At 42.6% G+C, this 9508-nt stretch overlaps 1 non-coding gene across 1 annotated transcript; it reads left to right on the top strand.

Annotated features, from left to right (window-relative positions):
• Nucleotides 1-240: 240 nt before the first annotated feature.
• TRNAQ-CUG lies at nucleotides 241-312 on the top strand. The gene has a single exon. It is a non-coding gene; the product is annotated as a tRNA-Gln (tRNA).
• The last annotated feature ends 9196 nt before the right edge of the window (nucleotides 313-9508 follow it).

Raw genomic sequence — 9508 nt, 5'->3', positions numbered from 1 at the left:
ATTCCACTTCCGCTCCTCTCAATACGTGCGGCCCTAGAGCTTACTCTTGCTGACTGCAAAGAGTCGTTGGTGGAAATTCGTAGCCTCTCTCTGTTCCCCAGCGGGAGCAAGCACGGTCTGCAGTAGTCAGGGATGGAATAACTGCTATTGTGAGCTCTTTTGCAAAACAAGAAAGCTGTAGCAGCTGACGGCACCTGCAAGAAAAGCTATCTGGATGCTTAGTGTAAGTTGTTTTCAGGAGGTTCCATGGTGTAATGGTTAGCACTCTGGACTCTGAATCCAGCGATCCGAGTTCAAATCTCGGTGGAACCTAGAATTTTTTCATTTTTATTCTTATCACTACCTTTTCTACATTATTACTACTAACTTTTTGTTCTAAGATTTTTCTCAGATTTTTTAATTAGGTCCTCTCTTTTATTGCTTACGAGTCCATTTTTGCATAATATTCCCTATTATTTTTTTCTTGGTGATGCTATTTTTCCCTTATCTTTAAATCAAGTAGGTTTTTTTCGTATCTTTATTTTCATTTTTAGATTCAATTCTTAATACAGAAAAGTTAACAAACATTTAATCCATATCAAAGCCTTGGGTTTTAATTAGGCATATTTATTTTATCATTATTTATATTTTACTATATTTTATATTTATATATAATCCCTGTTGTGTTGATCTATAGCATGAATGTTACTTTGGAACGACAGTATATAAAATGTTAATTTATATCAATCCCTGTTGTGTTGATCTATAGTATGAATGTTACTTATATAAAATGTTGATGTGCACAAATCATTTGGAACAGCTGTCTCTTTCCTTTCCTCTCTCCCTTTCTCCAGGTCCCCTCACATGGTCCCCCTCAGCCTCTCTCTTTTCCCTACCTAGTTCCCTTTCAGTTGGTCAAAACCATCTGCCTCTCCCACACTTCCTCTGTCCCTTACCATGAGGGTGCAATGGTCTCTCTCTCTCTAAATACTTTGAAAATGTTCCACAGGGTGCAGCCTCCTCTCTCATTGCCAGAGGAATCTTCCTCCCAAACGGGCAGTGAGGCTAGGGATCCCTCATCCAATAAAGGGCAATTATAATCCAGTGATACATTTTTTAATTATTCAAATCCCAAAAAATCTAAATATTCCAGTCCTCATAAGAGTGAAAGAGTATATCCCATCACCTTCCACTACCACAGTAGGGCCGTTGTAAACATCAGTTAGAAGTAGTGGGAGTCACGTACATCTCGCTGGCTGGGACGGACGGCTGCTTAATAGCAGTGCATGTGTTTTGGCTGGGGCTTCAGGTAAGAAGTAGCAGATGTGCTATTCTGTAGCTTAATTATTGTAGTGCCTCCATAGAGGCTCAGCTTTAAAGCCCAGGTCAAGGTGACCCAAATGTCTGTCTAGGGGAGTCAGACCTCCTGTTGCTGAATGGAAATGTCAGTCCAGTATCCTCTGATTAGTCAGAATCACTACAACAACATCTGGGCCAGGGGTCTGCAATTTCTATTCATTTTAGTAAGGTTTTCTGGGCCTCCTGCCAACACCCAGCAGCTTTTTGAAGCCAATTATACCTTAATTAAGAGTAGACCATCACACATCAGGCTTCTCATTTGTGGAATGATTTTCTCCTTGGTAAGAAGTCATTACGTGTAGAAAAGTGTCAGGTTATAGATATTTTGGGGATTATGTTGGCGTTTTATCATCAAAGGCTTGCATGCAGGCACCTAGATACAGGAAGGCACGCAAAGCATGACTGTGGAGCAGGGGGAAGAGGAATGGAGGCCTTTCTAGCTGCCAAAGCTGAGAGCGTCAGTGGACCTTTGGGAAATACCCTGCTTTGACAACATTGTGGCCTTGCCAAGTTGCCTTAAAGAACCAGGATAGTGAGTACCAGTGTCACTGGCAATTCCTTTCCTCTTAAGTACCAGTAGAACTGGCTATAAATATCATGAGGTGAAACTCACTGAGTGACAGGCATCTCCTGTCAGGCTATGTCCCAGATTACTAATTCCAAAACGTGAAGGCCTACTAGGCCTCACTATGTGCCATAATGTGGACATTTCCAGCAGTGGGAGGTTCCATGGGTTTAGAGCTGTTCTGAGTGATAGTTAAGGTTCATTCTCTACAGGGCGGGTCATCTGTCCAAACCTATAAAGCTGATTGCATGAGTCATTTGGGCGAGACATCATCCAGAGGAGCAAGGGAGAGACTGCAAGAGCTGAGACTCCTCAGGCTCTGGATGAGGAAGGGGGTTTGTCTTCCTCTTCCTTGTGTTCCTGGAGGATCCAGGAAGGTCGCTAGACCAGTCATTGGGTGCAGGAAGCTTGCTGAGCAATCTGCTGCTCCAGCCAGGCAATTGGCCAGTTTCTCAAGCAGAAGGAGAAGCTGTGCCTGATTTGCAGAACGAAACACACTGGGAGCAAGAGGGGATCTCATGTTCCCGTCACTTCACTCAGGTGGCAGGAGAATCTATATTTTTGTATTTATGGACTCTTAAAATATTCAGACCCATCTCTTTCTATGTTTATGCTGCCAAACTTTTAGTTTTGTCTTCAATAATTTCGATTTTCAAATAAGCCACTGTGTGGACCGAATGTGATGCATGTGGGCCTTCTTGCCCCTCCCTCCACCCCTGGTAGAGAATCACGGTCCAGCCTTTCAGCCATTGTTCCTGAAGGTGGCCCCTGTGAAAGGCTTTCACATATAGATTGGCAAGATATTATTTACTTATTTAAACATATTTCTATGCTGGCACCATTACTGCAGCTCTGAGCGGCTCACAGAGGTAAAACATTTAAATATTTTATATTTCAATTCATATTACCCTAAGGTTTTATAACAGCCTGGAGTTGCAGAGAGAAAGTCTGACTTGGTGTTCATGGTTCCTCAAAATGAAAACAACGGAGAGAAAGTTAGTCTGCAAATTTTTCATCTGACAGAGATAACCCACTCTGCAGCTTTGACTTGTGATTTACAAAACCAAGAAGAAACACTGATCTTTGTTTAATATTTTTATTATCCACCTATAGCAGATTAGCTGTGCTAGTCAGATCTGGAAAGGAATACGATGAGGTTATCAAATTTGTGGATGACACAAAATTATGCAGAGTAGTTAAATCTCAAGCTGATTTTGATGAATTGCAGGAGGGTACAAGAACATAAGAACATGCCATACTGGGTCAGACCAAGGGTCCATCAAGCCCAGCATCCTGTGTCCAACAGAGGCCAAACCAGGCCATAAGAACCTGGCAAGTACCCAAACACTAAGTCTATTCCATGTAACCATTGCTAGTAATAGCAGTGGCTATTTTCTAAGTCAACTTAATTAATAGCAGGTAATGGACTTCTCCTCCAAAAACTTATCCAATCCTTTTTTAAACACAGCTACCCTAACTGCACTAACCACATCCTCTGGCAACAGATTCTAGAGTTTAATTGTGCATTGAGTGAAAAAGAACTTTCTCCGATTAGTTTTAAATGTGCCACATTGCAAGACTAGAAGATTGGGCTTCCAAATGGCAGATGAAATTTAATGTGGAAAAGTGCAAGGTGATGCATATAGGGAAAAATAACCCATGCTATAGTTACACAATGTTAGGTTCTATCTTAGGAGTTACCACCCAGGAAAGAGATCTGGACATCATAGTGGATAATACATTGAAATTGGCTCAGTATGCTGTGGTGATCAAAAAAGCAAACAGAATGTTAGGAAGGGATTGTCATAATGCCTCTGTATCACTCACTGGTTAGACTGCACCTTGAATACTGTGTGCAATTCTGGTCGCTGCATCTCAAAAAAGATATGGTTGCACTGGAAAAAGTGCAGAGAAGGGCAACCAGAATGATAAAGGGGATAAAATGATTCCCCTATGAGGAAAGGCTAAAGAGATTAGAGCTGTTCAGCTTGGAGAAGAGACAATTGAGGGGGAATATGTTAGAGGTCTACAAAATCATGAGAGGTCTAGAACAGGTTAATGTAAATCAGTTATTTACTTTCTCAGATAATAGAAGGACCAGTGGGCACTCCATGAAGTTAGCAAGTAGCTCATTTAAAACAAATTAAAAAAATTAATTTTCATTCAGCGCATAGTTAAACTCTGGAATTCATTGCCAGAGAATGTGGTTACAGCAGTTAGTGTAACTGGGTTTAAAAAAAGGTTTGGATAAATTCATAGAGGAAAAATCCATAAATTGCCATTAATTAATAAGCAGTAGTAGCTTGAGATTTATTTAATGTTTGGGTACTTGCCAGGTACTTGTGACTTGGATTGGCTACTGTTGGACACAGGATGCTGGGCTTGATGGACCCTCGGTCCGACCCAGTATGGCAGATCTTATGTTATTGTAGGTAAAAGAACATCAAGAACAAGTGCAATAACCACAATACCTGACTCAAGATAACTCAATAAAAAATCAGTAACTGAAATGAGTAAAGTTTCAGTGCTATGGCCACCGTGAAAGCCACATTGGTTTGGTGCAGAATGTTACTCTCACTCAAATACTCATCAAGTTGTGCAAAAAACTACTTTTTCCAGAGGTTTACCTAAAGTAGATGGGTCTATAGCTAGCTGGACAATCACTTGGTAAATTATCCTTTTTAAGAATTGGGTGTACTAAAGCTTGCTTTAACTTCTGGAGCACTACATTTTCAGACAGGGAAAGATTGACTAATTTCATCAAAGATCCCAAAACCTCATCTCTCAAACCCAATCTGTTTGTTTCCTCTTTTACATTTATTAAGTGAGCCCTTGACTGTGGCATGATTTACACAGCCTGGCAGGCAAACCCACTAGGTCCATGCTGACAGCAGACACGCTCAGACGGAAATAAGGACAGCCATATCTATGAAAAGGCAACACTGCAAAAATTATACCAGGCCCTGAAATACCTCCTATCAAGAAAGCTGAACAAACCAGTTAGCTATAAATCTCTAAACTGAAACCACAGGGTTCAGCTCCCACCGGAAGTAGCAGAGGCGAAAACAATAACAGAATTCAAGGAAGCCGGGGATAAGCACGGAGGATCCTTAGGTGCAAGGAAGTGAAGGGAAAGCCGTAGATCAGAAGGGGTCTTCGGGATTATGTTACAGCAGCAGTGAAGCTGGGCTGACCTGATGGGCCCTATCCGCCCTCAGACATAAATCCCCAAATAAACCCATACTGCAATTTCCTAATTTGGCCACTAGGTGTCCCTCTGCTGCCAAGGAAAGAACATGGAGCTGGCTTCACTCTCTCCCAGATAATTGTCTCCTTATCTACCACATATAATTAGAAAGTTAGTATCAGATGGTAGAAAATCTGAAGGCACCTTTGTGGCCTTGAAAACTGATGGGGGTTTGTTTTTTTTTACATCTTTCTTTTTGTTCTTCCTTTAAATGATAAAAGCTACCCTATTACCAAGGCAAACAGGAGAGCCCTAATTCCCTCCCTTGAACCATTCAGAGCTAAGGAAAGCCTCTGACCAAGGCCAGGTGAGGAATGGCCCCCTAAGAAAAGAGGCCATCGGCAGGAAATACAATAAATAGGCTTAATATATGCAAGCAGAGCCAGCTGTCATGTACTGAGCAAATAACCCTGTAAATTCCTGTTGGCGGGCTTCAGGAAGGTCATAGTTAGCAGGTCTAACCATGGAAAACCTGGACATGTACTTTACAGATTTTATGTGCAACACTAGCGGGAGGAGAGAGAGGCAGAAGCATGTCATGGTGGGAGGGAGGGAGGGAGGCAAGGAAGGATCTTAGAAGAAAGGGTTTAGAAGAGGCATAAAGTTATCTCATGCAGGCTGATAGCTGACTGGTTAATGAAGTGTGTGTGTAATGTTATTTGTGACATCAAAGACAATATGAACCAGTCAGATGCAGTATTTGGGATGTGCTTTGTGAGTTTTCATTACACAATTTTGGAAAAAGCTACTTAGAGAATATTTATAATTAATAATAGGGCTCGCACCAGCGCCCAGGATAGTGTCAATTCACTCAAAGGTGAAATATAGAAAATGTATTTGCGCACTTTGTTCATCAAGTTCGCAAATAACAATAATCACATCATGGGCCCAATATTCAAAGATATCCGGTTATCTAAGTTATTCGGATATTACTTATCTGGATAACTTAGAAGAGGCAGCTGCATGCAAGGCTGCTGAATATAACCAGATAAGTTCTAGCTATCTGGATAAGTTATATCTGGATAACTTTACATAACATAGAAACATAGAAATGACGGCAGAAGAAGACCAAACAGTCCATCCAGTCTGCCCAGCAAGCTTTCACACATTTTTTTTTCATACTTTTCTGTTACTTTTGTCCCTTTAAATAACTTTTTTGGTTCTATTTCCCTTCCACCCCCACCATCATAGATAGCAGTGCTGGAGCTGCATCTAAGTGAAGTATCCAGCTAATTGGTTTGGGGTAGTAACCGCCGCAATAAGCAAGCTACTCCCACACTTGTTTACCCAGCCTGTGCAACTCAGTCCTTGTTGGTTGTTTGAATACAAATCATATTTTCTTCATTCCCCCTGCCGTTGAAGTAGTGAGCTGCGCTGGATATGTATTCTAAGTGAAGTATTAGGCGATTCGGGGTAGTAACCGCTGTAACAAGCAAGCTACACCCATGCTTATTTGTTTTACCCAGACTATGTAATTCAGTCCTTGATAGTTGTCTGAATATAATCTTTTCTTCATTCCCCCTGTCATTGAAGCAGAGAGCTATGCTGGATATGCATTGAAAGTGAAGTATCAGACATTTTTGATTTGGGGTAGTAACCGCTGTAACAAGCAAGCTACTCCCCTGTTTTTATGTGGATGCAAATCCTTTTTACCACATTTCCTCTTGCCATTGAAGCATAGAGCAATGTTGGAGTCACGTTAACCGTGTGTATGTTTATTGAATAAGGATATTCATCTCCAGGTAGTAGCCGTCATTCCCGCAAGCCATCCCCGAGCCTCTTCTCTTCATTCATGTCCTCTAGACTTTATGGATCCACTGTATTTATCCCACGCCCCTTTGAAATCCTTCACAGATCTGGTCTTCACCACTTCCTTCGGAAGGGCATTCCAGGCATCCACCACCCTCTCCGTGAAGAAATACTTCCTGACATTGGTTCTGAGTCTTCCTCCTTGGAGCTTCAAATCGTGACCCCTGGTTCTGCTGATTTTTTTGCGACGGAAAAGGTTTGTCGTTGTCTTTGGATCATTAAAACCTTTCAAGTATCTGAAAGTCTGTATCATATCACCTCTGCTCCTCCTTTCCTCCAGGGTGTACATATTTAGATTCTTCAATCTCTCCTCATAAGTCATTCGATGAAGACCCTCCACCTTTTTGGTCGCCCTTCTCTGGACCACCTCCATCTTGTCTCTGTCCCTTCGGAGATACGGTCTCCAGAACAGGTAAGACTGCATAAATATAGGCACTTGTCTGGTTAAGATACTCAGATAAGTAGCAGCACCCCAATCTACCTATTCCCGCCTATTGACTATCCAGATAACTGCTTAGCCTGTTAAGGACCTGATTCATCAAGACATTTTTCCATAGACACAGATGGTAGAAAAGCCTGAATGAATCAGGCAGTAAGTGACTTACCTGGTCAAGTGGCAGCTGCTGAACATGGCTGGATATTCAGTGGCCACCACTTAGCTGGATAAATCCTACTTATCCAGCTATTTAGCACTAAAAGAGTTTTCAATATCGGGCCCCATATGTTTAAAGATTGATTTATTTATTTCTTTATTTATTTAAAGTCTTTTCTATACCGTCGTTTGGTGGGGACCGTCACAACGGTTTACATTAAGGCACATAAAAGTAATGATTGGCTTAGGGCCCTGTTTATGTTAGCAATCTCAAGCAGACTTCCAGTAAATAGATTTCTGGATCACAAGCAGGATCGCAGGTTTCAGCTGAGTTTGCACCTTTCTGCCTCCCACCACTGCTTCCAGTCCCTCTGCTGGTGCAGGAGCCTGGCACCTCCTGTGACTTTATCAATGGGTCCCCGAGTTCAGTTAGCACACGGATGGTGGAGGGCGAGCCAAAGGGGCCTGAGTGAGTGCTCCAGAGTCGTTTAAGGCAGTTTTTGAGGTTTATGGGTCCTTGTTCACAGTGGTTTTATGTTTACCAATGCGAGATTATATGGCTCCCTCGGGGAGGGAGAGCCTAGTGACGGGAGCAGCAGTTCATGCACTGGGAGACCAGGGTTCAAGTCCCACTGCTGCTCCTTGTGAGCTTGGGCAGGTCATTTCATCCTCCATTGCCTCAGGTACAGACTGAGATTGTGACAGGGAAATACCCTCAGTGCCTGAATGTAATCCACTTTGAAATGCTGTGGAAAAAGTGGAATATAAAAATCTAAATAAATAAATAATTATTTTCTGAAACACCCCCCCCCCCCCCCCCCCCGTGTGTGTGTGAGAGAGAGAGAGAGAGAGAAGGCTTGGATGAAATGTGATTTTTCAAGGATGCATTATATTGTGTTGATATTGTATTATTAGGTATTTTGTTGTTGTTGTATTGTGTAGCTTATGATTGAGGCATTTTTTGTGAAAAGCAGCATATAGACACAGAAATAGGATTACACTGATGGGGAGGATTAGGAGACTCACAGCAGGGGAAGAGGCTGCTGCTGCTGCTATTATAGCAATAGCACAATAAAGCCTGTGAGAGGTTGCAGATCCTGGGATGCTTGCCCTGATTTCTTCTCCTGTAAGGATAGCCCTGCCTACAAAGTGGACTTCTGCTCTACTGACCTTTCCAGTCATTCTTAACCTCTGCTTGAAAGCTACTCTCTCCAGCTGTGGCTTTTGGGGTGCGTGCGAGTTATCTGAATCTGCATGATTTTTAAAGTAACATGCAACGCGGTACCTTCTGCGAATCCTTCATCCGACACATGTGCCCTTGGAGCTTCCACCTTGCATTTACCCTACTCCTGCTTTCAGCTTTCTCCAGATGTTGGTAATCTGGTTCAGGCAGGTGTCAGTGGCAGGTGTCAGTGGCATTCTGGTGCAGTCAGAGATCTTACAGTCAAAGGCCAAGAACAAAGAGGACTTAAACACTGTGCTTCAGAGACAGCATTCTGTGCATGTTGCTCACTAGCTGCTTTTTGGAACAGGGGCAGAATGTGTGAGCGTGTGTGAGCGTGTGTGAGCGTGTGTGAGCGTGTGTGAGCGTGTGTGAGTGTGTGTGTGTGTGTGTGAGTGTGTGTGTCGCAGCTTTACGCAGACCCTCCTAAGATCTGTAGCAGATGTTGGCTGACATCCTGTCAACTTATCAACCACAGTAAATAAATTCTTCTTTGTTTTTCTGGATGTAACTATGGGTAGTCAACACTTTGTGCACTTGAGAGCGTCCAGCGGGTTTAACTTCAGTAAGAGAATACGTTTAGCTCTGATCTTTTGTATATAGGTTTCTTTTGCTTCATTTTACCTCAGTATTCGGCTGCAATGCAGATGGTAACTCCTGGTCTCTTGGTCATGCTGCCATCTCATGTCTGGGCATGGGATTGGGAGGCCTGACCCAGCATCTTGACACGTGGTG

This window comes from Rhinatrema bivittatum, chromosome 13 (genome assembly GCF_901001135.1).
Source record: "Rhinatrema bivittatum chromosome 13, aRhiBiv1.1, whole genome shotgun sequence".
NCBI lineage: Eukaryota > Metazoa > Chordata > Amphibia > Gymnophiona > Rhinatrematidae > Rhinatrema > Rhinatrema bivittatum.
Note: the sequence above shows the minus strand (reverse complement) of the source record. Positions and strands in the feature narration are given on the sequence as shown.